This window comes from Podarcis cretensis, assembly GCF_951804945.1.
Source record: "Podarcis cretensis genome assembly, chromosome: 2".
Lineage (NCBI taxonomy): Eukaryota > Metazoa > Chordata > Lepidosauria > Squamata > Lacertidae > Podarcis > Podarcis cretensis.
Window position 1 is genome coordinate 17,973,227 of NC_137171.1, and position 22,262 is coordinate 17,995,488.

The window sequence follows — 22,262 nt, forward strand, 5'->3', positions numbered from 1 at the left end:
TGTCTGAGAAATTCTCTTCAGTGTGGCTCAAAAGAAAGAGGGGAAAGGGGCTGTGAATTTATTCTGTCAGCTCTGTTTGTGTATGTTTTCTGGTGCTAAGCTCCTAAGGAGTGAAAGAGAATTTCAAAGAGCACTTCCTGGGTAGTGGTGCTTAGGGAACAACACTGATGTGCAGATAATAATAATAATAATAATTTATTATTTATATCCCGCCCATCTGGCTGGGCCTTCCCAGCCACTCTGGGCGGCTTCCATAAAAACCAAAAATACAGTAAAATCACACGTTAAAAACTTCCCTGAACAGGGCTGCCTTAAGATGTCTTCTGAATGTCAGGTAGTTGTTTATCGCTTTGACATCTGCTGGAAGGGCGTTCCACAGGGTGGGCGCCACTACCGAGAAGGCCCTCTGCCTGGTTCCCTGTAGCTTTGCTTCTCGCAATGAGGGAACCGCCAGAAGGCCCTCGGCGCTGGACCTCAGCGTCCAGGCAGAATGATGGGGGTGGAGACGCTCCTTCAGGTATACTGGACCGAGGCCGTTTAGGGCTTTAAAGGTCAGCACCAACACTTTGAATTGTGCTCGGAAACATACTGGGAGCCAATGTAGGTCTTTCAAGACCGGTGTTATATGGTCTCGGCGGCCGCTCCCAGTCACCAGTCTAGCTGCCGCATTCTGGATTAGTTGTAGTTTCCGAGTCACCTTCAAAGGTAGCCCCACGTAGAGTGCATTGCAGTAGTCCAAGCGGGAGATAACCAGAGCATGCACCACTCTGGCGAGACAGTCCGCAGGCAGATAGGGTCTCAGCCTACGTACCAGATGGAGCTGGTAAACAGCTGCCCTGGACACAGATTTGACCTGTGCCTCCATGGACAGCTGTGAGTCCAAAATGACTCCCAGGCTGCGCACCTGGTCCTTCAGGGGCACAGTTACCCCATTCAGGACCAGGGAGTCCTCCACACCTGCCCGCCTCCTGTCCCCCAGAAACAGTACTTCTGTCTTGTCAGGATTCAACCTCAATCTGTTAGCCGCCATCCATCCTCCAACCGCCTCCAGACACTCACACAGGACCTTCACTGCCCTCACTGGTTCTGATTTAAAAGAGAGGTAGAGCTGGGTATCACCTGCATACTGATGAACACCCAGCCCAAACCTCCTGATGATCTCTCCCAGCGGCTGCATGTAGATGTTGAAAAGCATGGGGGAGAGGACAGAACCCTGAGGCACCCCACAAATGAGAGCCCAGGGGTCTGAACACTCATCCCCCCCCACCACTTTCTGAACACGGCCCAGGAGGAAGGAGCGGAACCACTGTAGGACAGTGCCCCCAGCTCCCAGCCCCTCAAGACGGTCCAGAAGGATGTTATGGTCGATGGTATCAAACGCTGCTGAGAGATCCAGCAGAACTAGGAAACAGCTCTCACCTTTGTCCCTAGCCCGCCGGAGATCATCAACCAGTGCGACCAAGGCAGTTTCAGTCCCATGATGAGGCCTGAATCCCGACTGGAAGGGATCCAAATGGTCCGCTTCTTCCAGGCGTGCCTGGAGTTGTTCTGCAACCGCTCGCTCTATCACCTTGCCCAAGAATGGAAGATTTGAGACTGGGCGATAGTTGGCCATTGTGGCCGCATCTAAAGATGGTTTTTTAAGAAGCGGTTTAATAACTGCCTCTTTCAGCGGGTCTGGGAAGGCTCCCTCATGGAGGGAAGCATTCACCACCCCACAAAGCCCATCGCCCAGTCCTTCCCGGCTAGCTTTTATAAGCCAGGATGGGCAAGGATCCAGGAGACAGGTGGTTGGTTTCACTTGTCCAAGCAGCCTGTCCACATCCTCGGAGGTAACAGATTGGAATTGATCCCTCTCAACTTGACTAGACAGAACTCTAGCACTCTCCCGCCCTGGCCCTGCTCCCACGGTGGAGTCTACTTCTTCCCGAATCTGAGCGATTTTATCTGCAAAAAACTTTGCAAAATCATTGCAGGAGAACATGTGGCCCGTACTGGGCCCCGATGTTACAGGTGGTTCCGCTAAATTGTGAACCACCTGAAAAAGTCTCCTGCTGCTGTTTTCTGCAGATGCAATAGAGGCGGTGAAGAAATTCTTCTTCGCCGTCGCTATCGCCACTTGGTAGGCTCGACGTTGAGCTCTAACCTGTGTCCGATCAGATTCGGAATGAGTTATCCGCCACCGGCGCTCTAGCCGTCTCAAAGATTGTTTCATTGCCCTCAGATCCGTGGAAAACCACGGGGCTCTCCGGGCTCCATGCAATCGGAGAGGGCGCTTCGGAGCCAAACAGTCAATAGCCCTGGTTAACTCCGCATTCCAGCGGGCCACCAGGGAATCAGCTGAAAGGCCATCAACATGGGATAAAGCATCCCCTACCACTCTCTGGAAACCATTTGGATCCATTAAGTGGCAGGGGCGGACCATCCGAATTGGTCCCACCTCCCTGCAGAGGGGATGGGTCGCAGAGAAGTCCAGTTGCACCAGGAAGTGATCTGACCATGGCACTTCTTTTGTTTCACTTTTACTTAGTGTCAGATCACCAACATCCATAGAGGTAAACACCAGGTCCAAGGCATGTCCGCGGCTATGGGTTGGGCCAGGCTTATTCAGGGACAGCCCCATGGAGGCCATGCTTTCCACGAAGTCCCGAGCTGCCCCTTGTAAGGTCGTGTCGGCATGGATGTTAAAATCCCCTAGGACGACCAAGCTAGGTGTCTCCAGGAGAACATCCGCCACGACCTGAAGCAGCTTGGGCAGGGAATCCTTGGTGCAGCGGGGAGGTCGGTACACCAAAAGGAATCCTGTACTGCCCCTATTGCCCAACTTCCAGAACATGCACTCAGAAAACTGGGTCTTCCCAATAGGACGCCTGGTGCAAACTAATGACTTTTTAAAAATCACTGCAACCCCCCCTCCCCGCCCACATGACCTGGGTTGCTGTGCGTAAGAGAAACCTGGTGGACAAGCAGCGGCAAGGACAGGCCCATCTGCTTCATCCAACCAAGTCTCTGTTACACATGCCAGGTCAAGTCCTCCATCCATGATCAAGTCATGGATGGCAGTGGTCTTATGAATCATTGACCTGGCATTGCACAGCAGCACCTTCAGGTCATGTGGGTATCCCTTGCTGATTCTAGTATCCATCCGGTCAGGACCAGACCCGGAGGCAGGAATAGTCCTCAGACAACGACTAAACCTGCCTCCTCTGTAATGACATGGTCTGGTCTTAGCGTAACTCCTCCTCCTACCCGTGATCACTGAGATCGGTTGTCCCAGTGCATCCCCCCCTGTGGAACATGCCCCAGCCATTTTGTGGGCTGGGGCCCACTCCCCGGCAGCCCTGACCCCTCCCCCTAAGAACAAAATAACAACTTATACAAACAAACAAAACCAATAAAACAATACAAACAAAAAAATCTAAAAATTACAAAAACATCAAAATAAAAAAAATAATTCCCCAACCCAACCAAACATCCATCCCACCCCCACCCCCCACATACAAAAAATCCAAAAGAACAAAAAATCCAAAAGAAGATGTTTTGCTTAGGCCTGTATACCAGCAACTCACAAGGCTAACCAGGGTAGGGGCAAGTAGCCGCGGAAGATGCAGGCAATACTTTCAATTCTGATCTTGGTTCCAGTTCAGGTGAAGCTAGATTGGATTGGGTTTACAATCCCATATTTGCATTCCACTTGAATTCTTCAAGGCTCACAGCTAGCAAGTGTAGATGTTCCTTATAGCCACACAATTCTACGATGGTGAGCACTGAAGCTTCAGTTCCGATTCCAAAAATCTGGGGAAGCATAAATTGGCTGATAGATCCATACCGTCGAGATTTCATGATGGCAAATCAGGACCCCACTACCACCATCCTGCTGCCCCCCCCCCCCCATCTGCTGGCTTGCTGACACCACCTGTCCACTCCTCTGCTAACTGCCACTGTCTGGCTTCCAGAAGTACACCACTGTGGCCCTCCTTATGTGGGTGTGGCAATGGGCAACAGAAGACTAATCGGCAGGTTCTGGGCAGCTAGAGAAGGTGCAGAACCAAAAGACTGCAGAAGCAAGAGATGTATGTCTTTTGGTCCCCGTTGACTGAAATCCCAGGACATCCCAGGATGGGATCAGGAGCCAGAGTGGTTCCTGTAATTCTGGGATGTCCCAGTTAAGACAGGATACTTGTGCGGTATGTAGATCATGAAGGAAATTCGTTGGACATAATACATTGGGAATGTTTCCTGTACATATTTCTCATTGGAGATGATCATGATGATGATAAATAGCAGACTTTTAATAATAATAGAAAATTTATATGTTTAGTATCCTTTGTGACTTCTCCTCCATCTTTCTTTTGTTATTAAGCCTGTGCAATCTCTATTGTTCACATTTATGAAGTCAGAATCCTGTTTCTCAACAATGATTATTATGATTATTCTTCTATTCTTTTACTTTAAACTCATTTTTTTAAAGAAGCACTAGGAACTGTAGACTTAGACCTATCTGCGGATAGTGTTTTGTACTTTGACTAGCACACTGTTATTCTGAACGCTCCATTGTCCTGTTCAGTGTTTGCACGTACTTTCCAACCATAAAAGTAGCACATCGCTCACACTTAACTGGGAATTAATTTGAACTCGAGTCACCTTGGTGCCAAAGCAGCGTTTTCATTTGCTTGCTTACAAATATGGCATCTGCAGTTGCTAAGCTGCTGAATGAGCATCATCCAGCCATGGGCGGCTGATATACTATGATGTCACAATGAGCCTGGGCAGATAGAGATGTCACAGAGGTGCTGAGTAGTCTAAATGAATAGTCTAGGATTGAGAGAAGAGGGGCTATATCTCAGAAGATGAAGAAGATCCCAGATTCATTTTCTGTCATCTTCAGGTAAGGCTGACGTGGTGTCGGTCAGATCGGTCCGAAGCTCGTTGGACGTCCTCATTGTGTGAATCTACAGAAGACAACCCGTCTCCCTGGATGCGGTGAGTTCTCCTTTTGGTATGTGGACTGTGGGCCGTCTCATGAGTGTTATCCTTCTCAAAGACCGTGGCCATATTCATTGCTTCCATTATCGTGATGTCATATTGCACGCCACTGATGAACCTTTCGAGAAGTCATTCCTCGATGTCAGCGAATCACCAATACATCGCAATCACCCAGAGCACTGTGATGTATTCACTTGCTGACTCTTGCGCTTGTTGTTCTCTGTGCACAATGTCGTAGAGTTGGTGGTTCTTAGTTGGCTGAGGCGCAAGGCGTCTTGTCATAGCCTGTGTCAGCTCATCGAAAGTGAATGTCTCTATGTCCTTGGGTGCCATCAGACCTTCTAGTAGAATGATGGTGGAACTTCCCAGCACCATCAGTAGCACATCCATGACTTCCTTTATGGTTGGCCTTTCATTGTTGTTACTGACCACAAGCCACTCCTGGGACTCTTTGCGCCCAACCGCCAGACACCCCAGATGCTTTCGCCACGAGTATTGCGCTGGTCCATTTTCCTGGCCGGTTACCAATACTCGCTACAGCACCAACCCGGGAAAGCCATAGGTCACACAGATGCACTCAGCCACTTGCCGCTGTCGGAGAGCGACCCTGACCCTGCTCCTGCCCACCAGATCCTGCAGCTGGAAGACTTACCGGACCAGCCCTTGCATGTGAAGGACATTTCCGCCGCAAGCGCGAAGGACAGGCTGTTGTCCCGTGTCTCAGACTGGGTGGGGAGGGGGTGGCCCAGGAAGCCGGGTCCAGAAATTTCATGCAACACAGCCTGCAAGGATGAGCTGTCTACCCACCAAGGATGCCTGTTATGGGGTAGCCATGGTATAGTCCCCCACCCCGTTAAGAAAAAAAGTATTAGAGGGGCTGCACGTGTCTCACCCGGTGAATGTCTGGATGAAGGCATTGGCCTGTAGCTATGTGTGGTGGCCAGGCATAGATGCGGAGATAGAGGGCTGGGTGAAATGTTGTGAGCCCTTCCAGGTCTCCTGGCCAGATCCACCCAAGTCACCAGTACAGTCCTGGGAGTCCACAAAGTCCCCATGGTCCCGGGTGCACGTGGATTTCACAGGGCCTTTTCAGGGCCAACACTTCCTAATAGTGGTTGACTCTCAGTTGAAATGGCTTGAGGTGGTGCCGACCTCAACTGTGTCTGCTAGACTGACTATAAACTCGCTCAGGAAGCTATTTGCGACACACGGCTTGCCAGACACACTGGTGAGTGATAATGGGACCGCTTTTACTTCGGCGGAACTCAAAGAATTTGTAACCAAGAATGGAATGCGCCACATTCGTTCTGCTCCTTTTCACCCGACCACTAATGGCCAAGCTGGACGCATGGTCCATACTACCAAAGATGTGCTTATGTGCATAGTGCATGGAGATTGGACTCTCCGGCTAGCGGAGTTCTTATTGGCCCAACACATCACCCCAAGCACAGTGACTGGCCGGAGCCTGGCGGAGTTACTTATGGGAAGGAGGCTCACTACCCTCCTTGATCTTATGCACCCTGCCTGGGCTCTTGAGCAATGGCCATCCACTGTGGTGTGGGGGGCTCCAAGAGGGTTCTCCCCTGTGTACGTCCGAAACTATGAGTCCCAGGTATCATTGCCCACTGTACAGCTCCAGTTTCCTACAAGGTAGGTTTGGAGGGGGGGGACTGGTTTGGAAGAGACACCTCGACCAGATCAGAGCCAGGACACCTCCGAACATGGAACTCTAAGTGGAACCAGAGGACGGAGAAATGGGTACTTCGGGAGATTCTGTGCCCAGGCCAGGGTGGGAACCAGACGGGTTGTCGGTGACTGAGTTACCCCAGCAGGGCGACTTCAGGCCGGAATCCTCAGTGGCTCCATTGGCAGTGACCCCTTCGGAGCCAGCCACGCTGACCGCCCCACTCAGACCACGGGTACCAGAGGAACCTCCTGGGTTACCCAGTCGGGCACAGGAACCGCGACAGTCCGAGCGGGGGAAGAAAAGGCCATCACACCTTGATGACTATGTTTGTTCCTTTTGTTAGGAAGTTGGGGGGAGGAGTGTTATGTATTGGGTTTAACACATTTTATGTTACAAGGCGCATTCTAACCAATCGTATAAGCATTGGTAGACGAATGTTCTAATGGCAAGTAAGCGCATACACTTTCAACTGTCAACTGTCAACGGTCCATTCATGTTGGGGCTTTTATTGTGTAGTCCTGTGAGTTCGGGTTTTGTCTTCCTATGAGTGAGCCATTGTCACTGACAATGTTGAATAAACATAGTTGAGGAACTTATACTGCCTTGGGCTTCTGACTTTTTCCAAACATTTAACATTTGCCATCACCCTGGCCCGGGCCTTCGCCTTCGCTCTAGCCTGGGCATTTGCCTTCGCCTTCGCCTTTGCCTTGGCCCTGGCCCTGGCCCTGGCCTGGGCCTTCACTTATTCCTTTGCCATCACCCTGGCCCTGGCCCTGGCCCAGGCCTTTGCCTTTGCCTTTGCCTTTCCTTTGCCTTTGCCTGGGCCTGGGCCTTTGGCTTTGGCATGGCTCAGGACTTTGCCTTGGCCCTGGCCCTGGCCTTTGCCTACTCCTTTGCCATTGCCCTGGCCTGGGCCTTCGCCTTTGCCCTGGCCTTTCAGTTAGAGCTGAGGTTGAAAGGATTCATGATGTTACTTGAACAGGGTTTAAATCATCCCTGCCAGGGTGTTTTATATGATAAACAAACTTGAAGTTAGTATGACTGCAAATCCACATTCCATTTTCACTTAGTGTGTTCTCAAGATCTCCTTGTTTCGGTTCTGTATTTTATTTTCTCTTTAGGGAGATCCCAGCCAATTATAGATAGGGTTTTACATGTCTTCTAATTATGACAGAATAGAATTGGGGAAAGCCTACAAGGGAAACAGACCAAATGAGGAACAGAATGCTATCCGTGGATGCAAAGGCTTTCATGGAATTAGCAATGGCTGCCAGAATACCGGATTAACATTCCCATCTGAAAATGCGCTTCACAATAAAACAACTAGCTGAAACTAATTGGGCACATTATATAGTGTCTGCATTGTGACAACAGGCTCCCTGAATATCTGTCTTCAACATTTTGCTTGTGGTATTATTTCCTGCATGCAAATTTAAGTTTGCAAATGATTCCAGTTTGAAGGCCTCTCTTCAAAAGCCTCACACTTCTTCCTGAGCCCATTGCAACAATGCATTATGTTAATTACCTATATGTGATTGTCTGGGTCCTGAGGCAAATTAATATCTTCAGAGTATACTGTACATTTATGCAGATTGCTGGGTGTTTATCTTTTTAGCTCATTATAGGAAGCGCTTATTTTGGAATCGTATAGCACTAGGAAACCAATTGACTCTGAGATCAGTTCTTGATGTTAACTAACAGCTTTATTTCCATTTCACTCGCTTATATCTACCCACTCAAAAAAATGAATGTTTGCTGTTTCATACTCTTAATCCAGACAGTGAAGAATTAGGCCATTAATTTTTACTGCTCCTAATGCTGGTGGTGCATGTCATGATGTTTGCCCAATTATAAGACTGAAGTTTTGTACCTCTGTTGGGCACCATTTTAAAGTTATTTTTGCTTCACATATAGAAACACCCGTTTCTGGAGTTTAGCCATCTCTTTGGTCATTCTAGCAGGACCCAAAAATAAAATCCAAAGCAACCAAAGGCTGAGACAACACTCTGTAGGACAACATAATTTGAAAGTTGGCTGCAGGGGGGAATCTCCTGAGTGGTAGTCAAGTAAATTTTATTCAGAGTAGATAGACCCAGTGAAATTAATGGATTAAACTTAGTCATGCTCATTTATTTCAGTGGCTCAGCTCTTGGAAAAACATTATGCCAGACTCCCCCAACCAGTTACCCTTCAGATATTTTGGACTCCAATTCCCATCTGCCCCAGTCATCAGGATGTCAGTTTGCATTCATTGCTACAGAAAGTATTGATCTGATGTGTAGAGATCTTTCCTATTCTAATTAATTCAAGAGGGTTTTGGAAGCTTCTCTGCTTGAAAGAAACAAGCAGAAGGTTCATGATGTTTGGGTTATTCCTTCAGAGAAGCTGAGGACAGCTGGCTTAAACTGGTTCTGTTATCTCTTCTTCAAGGTCATGCTGACTATAATAATAGGCCAGGAGCAGCCTCGGTTTCACTTTCACTTTCTATCTCTCTTCCTTCTGGTGTGGTGTTTTGTATATAGTGTTAAGGGCTGGTCTTATTATAAGTTAATGTAGGTTTAAGTTAAGTCTGCTGCAACTGGATTTCTTATGGACAGTGCCAATCCTGAATATATTGGATTTGTGACCGTTATGCTCACTTGCCTTTAGGAGCAGTAAAGCTCTGCTGGATGAAATATTAATTGCTTCTGGTTTATTTTTGGGAATCCTGCAACGTGTTTAAGTTTTTACAATGCTAACTATACATTGGAGTTCTGCTCTAGATCAATACTGAATAGAATTCCATGACACAGGGGCCATGGTCATGGCTTATGGGAGTTGTAGTCCATCACATCCAGAGAGCATCAGGTCAAAGAACGTTGTCCTATGCCATGAAACTGAGCCCCAGGCACAAGGGGACAGGTTTAGCTCCCATCTCACTAACACCCATGAGTAAACCATTCACAGTCAATGGCTGCCATAGGCAGTGATATGAGGAAAATGAAAGGACAGCAAAAACTGCCCTGATTTGATACTGCATGGTCTATGTTGCATTGGGAGCAAGGCCCATGGTGGGGTGCAATGTGCTCAGATTTACAGAATTTGCCACCCTAAGAAGCCCCTCAAATTTATGGGACATATCTGCATCATAATAACAAACCTCCCATTCTTGTATTTGTAAAAGCCAAAATGGAAGGAAAAGGAGGAAAGACTGCCTTTTTATTATTTATAAATTGAAAATCATATTTTAAATATTTTTTTTATTATTTTATCCCTTGTTCATTGCTGCCCTGGGCTCCTTTGGGAGGAATTATAAATTTAATAATAAAAATAAAAATGAATGAATGTTTACCTCGGCTTTTACATTGACAAAATGCCCCAGGCAGCTTACAAAAGAGCAACACATTCACAAGAGCAATAATCAAAAGGCTGCTGCCAGGAGTGGATTGGAGCACTAAAATCAAATTTTAGCAAAACAGTACAATCACATTCCTTCTATGCATAGATACAAGAGAAATCAAGGGCACCAGATGTTGTCTTTAGAATCCGGATGGTGCAGTTACTGACTTCATTTTGGGTCAAGTTGGTGTTTTTGTTTCCTTGCAATCATCCCCCCCCCCACCCACACCAACCATGTTCTTAGAGTAGATTAAATTTTGAGTCTGTTAACCTTGATCCTTAACTTTTCAGTAACTTTAGAGTCAAAATAAAACTTCTGAGTTATGAGCTAAACATCGCTGCAGTGCCTTCCCTACAGTGGTAGGAATTAATAGTGTCTGAAATTTCTGAGGGCATGCAATACATCTCTGGAATGGACCTTCGTTTTAAACAGCCATAAAGCTTTTGATACCTCAAGGATCATGCTATGTAATTACAGGAGTTACTTTTTATATATCAGTGGCAGATATCCTTCATTTTACTGAGTTTCTAAGGGACAATAACGGCCATTTCTGCCCCCTCATCTGCAGTGTTTGGATGCCCAATCTGTTTCTTTCTGTTGCAGCATATGGTATAAGCACATTCACCAGAGTCATTTTGATGATTTAGGATATGCATCACTTGTCTCCCATTCGTATAATGTACTTTACCCCGCCATTGCCCTTTGCTTATGGGTTAGAGTCCCAGCTTCTGTGGAAGTGAGGGTTGAGCAAGGACATTGTTGAAGTTGAAGTCTTTTATTTGGCAATTCCACTTTGCACCCCTGTTTTCACCTTCACCCCCATGTCCGTGCCACTCTCTTCCTCTTGTGCAACCTCCCTTGTATACAAACCACCTCCAAGGTACCTCCTGCATCTTTCTCCTCCCACTCAATGCAACTACTAACTACCCTAAGCATAGCCTGAAGGAGCGTTTCCACTGCCATCTTCAACCCAGACATTGAGGTCCAGCTCCGAGGGCCTTCTGGTGGTTCCCTCACTGTGTGAAGTAAAGCTACAGGGAACCAGGCAGAGAGCCTTCTCAGCAATGGCACCCTCCTTGTGGAACACCCTCCCATCAGATTCAAAAAGAACTACACAACTTTTAAAAGAAATCCGAAGGCAGCCCTGTATCCAGCTCCAAAGGCCTTCTGGCAGTTCCCTCGCTGCAAGAAGTGAGGTTACAGGGAACCAGGCAGAAGGCCTTCTCAGAAGTGGCGCCTGCCTTGTGGAACTCCCTCCCACCAGATGTCAAGGAAATAAACAATTCTCTGACTTTTAGAAGACATCTGAAGGCAGACCTGTTTAGGGACGTTTTTGATGTGTGATGTTTTATCATGTTTTTAATATTCTGTTGGGAGCCACCCAGAGTGGCTGGGGAAACCCAGCCAGATGGGTGGGGTATTATTATTATTATTATTAATTCTAAGTGGGAATGTATAACTTCACAAAAGTTATCTAGTCCTATGCAGACTTAGGTGTGGCCTGATTGCAGTGAGTTTGGTACTCATGGTGCTACATCTCCCAGGTCCTTCTCAAGAACCTCTATGACGCTGCCTCATACTGAGCCAGACCTCTGCTTAGTATTGTCCACACTGATGACAGTGTCCAAACCCTCCAAGTGTCCCTATTTTCCATGGATGATCCTGGATTTACAGAAGCCACCCAGCTTTTCCTTAGGTTGTCCGTATTTTCTACACAGAAATGTTGGATGGCATGGTAGGATGTCCCTATTTTCATTGGAGAACTGTTGGCGGGTATGGTAGGTTTGCTATATGTTCTGAATTTCCTGGACATATGGCAGTTGGAAACAGTGTCCAGGCAGAAATCACTGACTGAAATATCTGGGAAGTCTAGATTTCCTTAAGAATAACTCAAAACTTCATGTTTATTTGTGTTTTTGAAGTTTTGCCCAAAAAAGCTCAACAACTTTTGTGTCTGGATTTTTCCCTTTTTGAAATATAGCAACAAATTTTCACTCTTTGAAATAGGACGTGCCTATTTTCATCAGAGAACTGTTGGAGGGGACATCTCTATTTTCATCAGATAAATGTTGGTGGGTGAGGTGTCTTAATGTAGAGATGTTTCTTAGCCTTACCTGAAGATGACAGAAAATGAATCTGGGAATCTGGGATCTTCTTCATCTTCTGAGATACAGCCCCTCTTCTCTCTAATCCTAGACTACTCACCTAGACTACTCAGAACCTCTGTGACATCTCTATCTGCCCAGGCTCATTATGACATCATAGTATATCAGCCACCCATGGCTGGATGATGCTCATTCAGCAGCTTAGCAACGGCAGACACCATATTTGTAAGCAAGCAAATGAAAACACTGGTCTGGCACCAAGGTGACTTAGGTTCAAATTAATTCCCTGACAAGTTTGAGCAATGTGCTACTTTTATGGTTGGAAAGTATGTGCATACTCGAGCAAACACTGAACAGGAAAAATGGAGCGTTCAGAATAACAGTGTGCTAGTCAAAGTACAAAACACTATCCACAGACAGGTCTAAGTCTACAGTTCCCAGTGCTTTTTTAAAAAAATGAGCTTGAAGTAAAAGAATAGAAGAATAATCATAATACTCATTGCTGAGAAACAGGATTCTGACTTCATAAATGTGAACAATAGAGCAGGCACAGGCTTAATAACAAAGGAAAGATGGAGGTCAAGTCACAAAGGATACTAAACATATAAGTTTTCTATTTTTATTAATAGTCTGCTATTTATCATCATCACGATTATCTCCAATGAGAAATATGTACAGGAAACATTCCCAATGTATTATGTCCAACGAATTTCCTTCATGATCTACATACCGCACAAGTATCCTGTCTTAACTGGGACATCCCAGAATTACAGGAACTACCCTGGCTCCTGATCCCATCCTGGGATGTCCTGTGTCAACGGGGACCAAAAGACATACATCTCTTGCTTCTGCAGTCTTTTGGTTCTGCACCTTCTCTAGCTGCCCAGAACCTGCCGGTCAGTCTTCTGTTGCCCATTGCCACACCCACACAAGGAGGGCCGCAGTGGTGTACTTCTGGAAGCCAGAGAGTGGCAGTTAGCAGAGGACTGGACAGGTGGTGTCAGCAAGCCAGCAGGTGAGGGGCGGGGGACAGGATGGTGGTAGTGGGGTCCTGATTTGCCATTGTGAAATGTCGATGGTATGGATCTATCAGCCACCTTATGCTTCTCCAGATTTTGGAATCGGAACTGAAGACGGTCCTTTACCGCTGGATGCCAAGGTGGCAGCAGAAATGTGAGAGATTCTGTCAGTGCTCTTTTGCTCCTTCCTCTTTCTTTATTCCTTCTGAAGTCATGACTTAATTAGCATTATCAAAAAAAGGAAGAAAGGGAGGCAAAGAAGAAGCAACGTATTTGTGAATGGGCACAGGAGAGCAGGAACAAATATAAAAAGAAATGATATTTATTGTCAGATGCATGCTGTCCATTTTATTGTCAGATGCATGCTGTCCGCCCCCCTCAGCACCCACATGATGTTAGCCTGTATTCCCCACCTTTTAATATGGATTTACCCCTCCCAGTATGTTAAAACACACACACACAACCTCTTGCCAATCACCAGTCCCTGGTATCTCAAAGTTTGCAATATTAAGTCCCCATCTGGAAGCACATTTTCTTCCTTGGAGATTTAAAAGGGAACATGGAATTTTTTCACCCTATCCAACCTTTTAAATTCAAGAGCAGAACCTAAAAGCAGCACCAATTATGATTACAGATAGGTGCTCTTAGACCACTAATATAAAAAGGGGGAGAGATGTGATTTAACAAAATAGATGGGTAATATTGAGGTCCTTGTCTACATTATCCCAATAATCTTTACATTAGCCCTGCAGAGTGATACAGAGTTATTATCACTAGAGTGCAGTACAAAAGCTGAGTTCGTGATGGAGGCAAAACAGACTTTATTCCCTCCCCTCTTTTTTGCAGGTGTATACTACAACATAGGGACGCGGGTGGCACTGTGGGTAAAACCTCAGTGCCTAGGACTTGCCGATCGTATGGTCGGCGGTTCGAATCCCCGCGGCGGGGTGAGCTCCCGTCTTTCGGTCCCAGCTCCTGCCCACCTAGCAGTTCGAAAGCACCCCTAAGTGCAAGTAGATAAATAGGTACCGCTTTATAGCGGGAAGGTAAACGGCGTTTCCGTGTGCTGCGCTGGTGCTGGCTCGCCAGAGCAGCTTTGTCACGCTGGCCACGTGACCCGGAAGTGTCTCTGGACAGCGCTGGCCCCCGGCCTCTTAAGTGAGATGGGCGCACAACCCTAGAGTCGGACACGACTGGCCCCAACGGGCATGGGTACCTTTACCTTTACCTTATACTACAACATGTCATTGACACAATAAAAGTGCATTAGTGGTGGTTCGATAACAGAGCATTCACATATCATCCCGATTTATTAGGTGTTCTGAAATTCTTCCCCAATGTCACTGCATTGCTGCAACCTAAAGAGGCACTCTTAAACGAATGTGCAACAAAAACAAGACACCTCCATCCCAGCAACCTCACCCATCTCTGGACCTTAAAAATATATAACAAAAATAACATTTAAATTTAGAATATACTGGACCCCATTATGTTTGCTTAGAAAGGGGTTGTCTAAGATATCTGTTGGAGTTGCAACAGGGATAATGCTTCTCTAAAATGTAATTTTTTTCATTGTCCTACATTGAAAGATTTTTAGCAGTAAATAACCAAAACCATCAACAGAACTGTACGGAACAACCTTATATATACCGGGCAAAATATCCTCTTGAATTATATACCCAGAACATGGAACCTTACAAAAGGACAATACGAGTGGACTCTCCATGCCCTTACCACAACAAAAAGACTGATACTGATGAACTGGAAAAATAAAAATGCGGCTCCCTTCTGTGATTGGATTGAAGATTTATTTATTTTTTATTTAGGGTTTTCTTGTTTTACAGTATGAGTGTAATGCCTCGTATTTTTTTTTTTCCATGTAACATTTTTACAAATCCGTTTCATTTGTTGAGGCATTAGGGGGAGAAGAAAAGAAAGAAAAAGAAAACGAAAAAAAGGGGGGTGGAGGGAGGGGAGATGGATGGGGTGGGGTCGGGTAGCGGTGTTTCTATTATGCTTAATGTATGTAGAGTTTGGTGTCAGCGTGCTTGTGTTGTTCACTTGTGTTCCTTTGGTGGTGAGAGAGGTTGGGGTTGGCCTAGGGTGTGATTGTTTATTTGTGATTGGCTGTGGTGATCTTTGTTTTCGTGTGTGAGTGAGGTGGATGGGTGTTTTGGATCAGGTTAGCCATATTGATTTGTATGCTGTTGGTGGATTATTGTCATTGTCCTGTTGGGCTGTGTATGTGATAAAGGGGAGCCATACCGGGGTGAAGGTGTCTTCTTCTGTTTGTCCCCGTGTCAGTTCCAGCTCGTTAGTTAATTTTTCTAGCAGGTCTGTTTCCCATACTATTTGGTACCATTGGTCCATGCTTACTCCTGACAGGTCTCTCCAGTGTCTGGTTATGGTGTTTCTGGCTGCTGAAAGAAGGTGGGTTATGAGTTCTTTGTGGTATAAATGGGCATTGTTGTCTTGGAAGATGTTTAGTAGGGCCAATTCTGGGGTGAAGTCTAAAACTTGCTTAGTTATTTTACATATTTCTTGTATGGCTGTTTTCCAGAATAGTTGGGTTTTGGAGTGAAGATTTATACAAACTTGCAACATATGAACAACTTGCCTATAAATGCAGACTTGCCATTGACAAATTCAATGATATTCGGAATCCATTCTTACAAATACTGTAATAGGTTAAGATCTGGTAAAGTACAATAACCACCTTGTAAAGTATACAGTTTTGGGGTTTCCCCCCTCTGGTCCTTGTGGCTTTGGTGTTTATTTCACGGGTCGTTGGTGTGCCCACCTTTGGCTGTCATTTTAGCATTCCAAGGGCATCACTTGTGATCTGACCTTTCTTGAATTTTTTTCCTATTTTAGTCTTGGCGAAGAGACCAGGAGTTCGTGGTCCCAGGTGGCGGTTATGGCCTTGGGTAGAATCCTTTAGTCTTTTCTTCCCTATGGGGGGGCATGTAGTGGTGGCTCACCCCCCTGCAGCGGTGATTCCAGGGTCCCCCTCTTAAAGGCGTTATATATATGGGTGTCACTGGCCATACACTGAAAGGTCGTCAGTGAACTACTCTGCATGCAGGGATATGGGCTTGGCCGCCTGCTACACTTAGGTCTCGCAGAGCACCCCCATATCCCATTTACCTGATGAGCCCCAGTTCCCCCTGGCTGGGGGGTTGGGAGGGATACATGCCCAAGGCCTAAACCAAGGTATTCCTACATTCGGAAGTTTAATAAAGCTGTGGCCTAATTTTAATTCCATATAATGTTGTCAGAGTCTTTATTCCTTCCTTATGATCCCTGGGGGCTGGGGCTGTCGCTGATCAGAAAGTCAGCTGTTCAAAACCCAGCGACATGAAGAGCTCCCATTGCTCTCTCCCAGCTCCTGACAACCTAGCAGTTCAAAAGCAAACCAGTGGTATACAGGTACCCTTGCAACAGGAAGGTAAATGGCATTTCCATGCACTCTGGCTTTCATCACAGTGTCCCGTTGTGCCAGAAGCAGTTTAGACATGCTGGCCGCATAACCCAGAAAGCTGTCTGTGGACAAACGCTGGCTCCTTCGGCCTGAAAAGCGAGATGAGCGCTATACCCCATAGTCACCATTGACTGGACTTAACCATCCAGGGGTCCTTTACCTTTACCTTTTTACTGCCGTAGGTAACATTTTAAAAATGCATCAAGTCCAAACTTCTAAGACAAAAATTAGCTGATCTCACCCATCCTGATCTTCAGGATAATTATAGTCAAGTTTCTAGATATAGGCAGAAATATGTTTGACATGTATGTACGGTGTTAATCCACTTTCCAATTAATAAGCTTTTTCAGAAAAGAAGAAAAGAAGAAAAAATCCTGCATAGGAAAGACTTCAATTCCATTCATGCAATGTCAAGTGCCATTTATGGAGCTTGCGTAGAAAAGGGGTCATCTGAATGATATTCCTTATCAGAAAGCATAATATAAAAGACCTGACAACTTTTCCTCCCTCAGTTGCAGAAGGAATGGAAGAATAATAGATAATTTTACTGGATCTAACTCTCCAGCCAAGCTAATAAGTATTTGAGGCTAATTTGGCAAGCTTTTATCAGAATATCTAATTATGCTTCCAGATAGTGATTCTTAATACAATGGATTATGTAGCTCATATTAGCATGCATATCAATTACAAAATAGGGTTTGGGGAGGTTGTAAAAGAAAGCCGACATGGAGAGAAACTGAGATACAGTGGTACCTCTGGATGTGAATGGGGAGCCCCGTTCGCATCCAGAGGTGAACACAACCCGCGTCTGTGCATCTGTGCATGTGCAGATCGTGATTCGCCACTTCCGTGCATGCACATGACGTCATTTTGACCATCTGCGCATGCACGAGTGGTGAAACCTGGAAGTAACACGCTCCGTTAATTCCGCGTCACTGCAGCACACAACCCAAAAATACTTATCCCAAAGCTACTTCAACCCAAGGTATGACTGTAATTCACCACCAGATCTACCCACTTTGGAAGAATGGCAGATGAAGATGACAGACTACATGGCACTGGCAGAGATGACTGGCAGAATCCGAGACCAGGAGAAAGAGACAGTGGAAGAAGATTGGAAGAAATTTAAAGACTATCTTAATAAACATTATAAAATTAATGAAGGTTAGAATTGACATGGGTTTAAAAACTATGTGGTTTTCAGGGGTGTTGATTATGGAAAAAGAATAAAATTATTAAAAAATATGGGAAGTAAGGGAAGGGATTTGCTGATTAGATAATGAAAGTGGAATACAGAAGGGGGAGGTGTGAGGAGGTCGGGGAAATTAGGTTTAAGAAAATAAGGATGGAAATTATACTTGTTTATTTTTGTTTGTGTATGTTTTTATTGTTAAATTTTAATAAATATCATTTTTTTTAAAAAAAGGTATGACTGTAATTCACAAATCCAACTCCTTGCTTAAGAGAAGGCATTTCATATTTATTTTATTTATTGAATTTATATACTACACTATACCTGGAGGTCTCAGAATAAAATCAAAATATAAAACCACAAAATACGTATTCAAAATAAAACTACAACCACCCAATACCCCCCCCCCAAAAGAGCACATTTTAAAAGGCATAGGATGTCAATCAAATCAAAGACCTGGTTAAAAAGGAACTTTTTTGCCTGGCACCTAAGGGTGTATAATGAAGGCACCAGGCGAACTTCCCTGGGGAGAGTAATCCACAGACAGGGAGCCACTGCAGAGAAGGACCGTTCTCGTGTTGCCACCCTCCTGACCTCTCACAGAGGAGGCATACAAAGAAGGGCCTCAGAAGATGATCTCAGGGTCCAGGTAGGTTCATATGAAAGGAGGGCGGTCCTTGAGGTATTGAGGTCCTGAGCTGTTTAAGGTTTATAGGTCAAAACCAGCACTTTAAATTGAGCCCGGAAACTAACTAGTAGCCAGCACAGTCAGACCAGGATCGGTGTAATATGCTCAAACTGTCTTCCTCCGATGAGCAAGCTGGCCACTGAATTCTGCACCAGCTGAAATTTCCCAACCGCTTCAGAGGCAGCCCTATGTATAATGCATTGCAGTAATCTAACCAGAGCATAGACAACAGTAGTTAGGCTATTCTTGTCCAGATAGGGGCGTAGCTGGGCCACCAGCTGAAGCTGATAGAAGGCACTCCTGGCCACTGAGATCACCTGATCCAGGAGTACCTTCAAGCTATGAACCTGTTCCTTCAGAGGAAGTGTAACCCTATCAAGACCAGGTGATCTCCCACCCATCCGGTCTAGGCAACCACCCACTAACAGCCTCTGTCTTATCTGAATTAAGTTTCAGTTAGTTGGCTGTCATCCAATCCATTATTGAGGCAAGACACTGGTCCAGCACTTCCACTGCCTCACCTGCCAACATAAAGGAGAAATAGAGCCGAGTGTCATCAGCATACTGTGGACAACATACTCCAAATCCCCAAATAACCCCACCCAGCAGTTTCATGTAGATGTTAAACAACATAGGGGATAGGATTGAGCCCTGTGGAACCCCACATTGAAGGTTCCACGGGGCTGAAAAGCATTCCCCAAGCAACACCCTCTGGGAACGAACATCCAAGTAGGACCAGAACCACAGCAAAGTGGTCCACCCAGCCCTGGCTTGGACAGTTGCTCTAGGAGACCATGGTTGATGGTATCTAAAGCTGCTGAGAGGTGGAGGAGAATTAACAGGGACATGTTTCCCTTGCCTCTCTTTTCTCGTCTCTCATTTCATATGCCTTAAGCGGTGTGGAGGGGAAGTAAAATTCTCACTATCACCCCATTCGCTCTTACACTCCCTCCCCTTTTTTGTTTTTATCATGAAGTACAAATTTATGTTGTTGTACTGTTGCTGGTTTTACACACACACACACACACACACACACACACACACACTTGACTTAATAGATGCTGATCAACTTTTGCCTCCCAGCTCATTGTATGTTAGTTGCGAGGAAGTCCCAGTGGCGAAGGAGATGCTACTGGCAGTTTTTATCGATACCAATAAACTATAGGATGTGTAGGGTCACCTCAAAGGTTGCATTTAATAAGATGAATTTTGCACTGAAGTAACGATATACTCCTGTGCATGATGTAATTCTTAAACCTTTCTATATATTAAGACTATATATCTCCGTATGGATTATTTGGTAGTGAAATATTAATAGAGCACTTTACCTCTATTGATATCCCCACCTGATTCCTTATGAGCTGCACTTCCATCTTGCAATGTCTCCAGATTACATTGGTTCTATAAACCTCCTTACTGCAAAATGGCAATATGAACCCCTGCTTCCAGGCTAATAATAATTACAGCGCTGGCAAATCTGTCCTGCCGTTTACACTGTGAGTATAGTTCTTTGCCCCTTCATATTTTGGAAACGCATCTTGCGAGTAGGGTAAAGCCTTCAATAATGCAATCAATTTATAGATAGATTAGCAAGGTATGTTTCCCATTCACAAAGCAGTAGCCTTATCAGATACCTTATCAAAATAGACTCTGCTTATGTTCTCAGGCTGTCGGTTGTATGAAACATATCTTACCACACTGTGGGCTCCATAATGCCAGGGATCAAGTCATTAAACCCTTATTTACCTGGAAATTCTGAAACCTCCTATCTCAAGTATCTTCTCGAAGATAAGACAAATGATATTGCCCTGGCCATGACAAACATTCTCTCAGAGGTAATAAGAATTAGAAATCAACATGTGCTGGATAAAGCAGAGGTTAGCAACCTTTTTCAGCTGTGGGCTGGTCCACCATCTCTCAGACCATGTGGTGGGCGAGACTATCTATCATCTATCTATCATCTATCTATCTATCTATCTATCTATCTATCTATCTATGTATATATATATTGGGGGGGGGGGGGAAATGAACAAATTCCTATGCCCCACAAATAACCCAGAGATGCATTTTAAATAAAAGGACACATTCTACTCATGTAAAAACATACTGTCCATGGACCGGATTGAGAAAGGGATTGGGCCACATCTGGCCCCTGGGCCTTAGGTTGCCTACCCCTGGGATAAAGCATAGTGATTGCCTTGGATTGTTTTCCCTGTATTCCTGCTGTAGTTTGCTTTCGAAACTGTTTTTTGTGGATCTTTGGACCGTAATAAAGAATGTGTGTGTAGCAACACAGATCCCTGCTTTTTTCCTGCAATTTTCTGGGTTAAGGGGGTTGCAAACAGAATTCTTCTGGAATCAAATAACCTAGAAATGAGTGCTGAGCAGGCACTATGTTCCATTAGTTTTCTTGAAGTGGCTTTTATGTCATGTGAAAGCTCGAGTATAATGTGGAAATTAACAGTCAGGGAAATGTCAGAGAAATGGTGCCTTGATCTTTGCAGACTATTCTGTGCTAAAGGAGCTGCGACAGAAGCAGCAGGTGTAAACCACTAGTTTGGAGCACATTTATTCGTGAATGTTTGGTATTTCTCGAAGCCCTTTGTTAATATTGCACAACCGATGATAGCATGGGAAGCAAGACTTCGCATGCTCATTGAAAATATAATGATGTCCCCCTGGAAAACAGTTTGTAAAGTGGTACCTCGGGTTAAGTACTTAATTCGTTCCGGAGGTCCGTTCTTAACCTGAAACTGTTCTTAACCTGAAGCACCACTTTAGCTAATAGGGCCTCCTGCTGCCGCTGCGCCGCCAGAGCACGATTTCTGCTCTTATCCTGAAGCAAAGTTCTTAACCCGAGGTACTATTTCTGGGTTAGCGGAGTCTGTAACCTAAAGTGTATGTAACCTGAAGCGTATGTAACCCGAGGTACCACTGTACATGGGCAACCAGACTGAAGAGCACGTAGTTGGTCTTTCTATTTTGCAAATGTCAGTCTCGAACACAAACTAGCAAGCTTCATACATGGAGGAAAAATATAAGAACATCACACTTAGAACACAGTTCAGAAAATCAAAGCACTCTCTCACACATGTTCATGTTAACACATAGTCTTCATGGATATACTTATCTGGGTAAAGGTAAGGTAAAGGACCCCTGGATGGTTAAGTCCCGTCAAAGGTGACTATGGGGTTGTGGCACTCATCTCACTTTCAGCCCAAGGGAGCTGGCATTTATCCACAGACAGCTTTCCGGGTCATGTGGCCAGCATGACTAAACCGTTCTGGCACAACAGCACAACATGATGGAAGCCAGAGCACATGGAAATGCTGTTTACCTTCCCTCCACAGTGTTACCTATTTATCTACTTGCACTGGTGTGCTTTTGAACTGCTAGGTTGGCAGGAGCTGGGACAGAGCAATGGGAGTTCACCTCATCATGGGGATTCGAAATGCCGACCTTCCAATTGGCAAGCCCAAGAGGCTCAGTGGTTTAGACCACAGCACCACCCATGTCTTATCTGGGGTAGGTGATTTGACTGTCCTCTGGGGGGTTTTCTACCACAATTATGACATCTCTACCTCCACATTGTTATTCCAACCCACGTTCTTTTGGCAAATGTATTGAGTCTTATACATCACCCCTCCCCTTTATCCCTGGGGAACAATTTGTTCCAAACTGGATGTTCTCAGCTCCTGTCAGTTTACAAGTTGCTCTGCCACCAT

At 45.4% G+C, this 22,262-nt stretch overlaps 1 long non-coding RNA gene across 1 annotated transcript in view; it reads right to left on the minus strand.

The window, feature by feature from the left end:
- Positions 1–12,928, minus strand: part of LOC307210129 — a 58,658-nt gene extending 45,730 nt beyond the window's left edge. The window contains exon 1 of the long non-coding RNA XR_013835850.1: positions 12,167–12,928. This is a non-coding gene — a long non-coding RNA (uncharacterized lncRNA). The remainder of the gene's footprint in view (positions 1–12,166) is intronic.
- Positions 12,929–22,262: the final 9,334 nt, after the last annotated feature.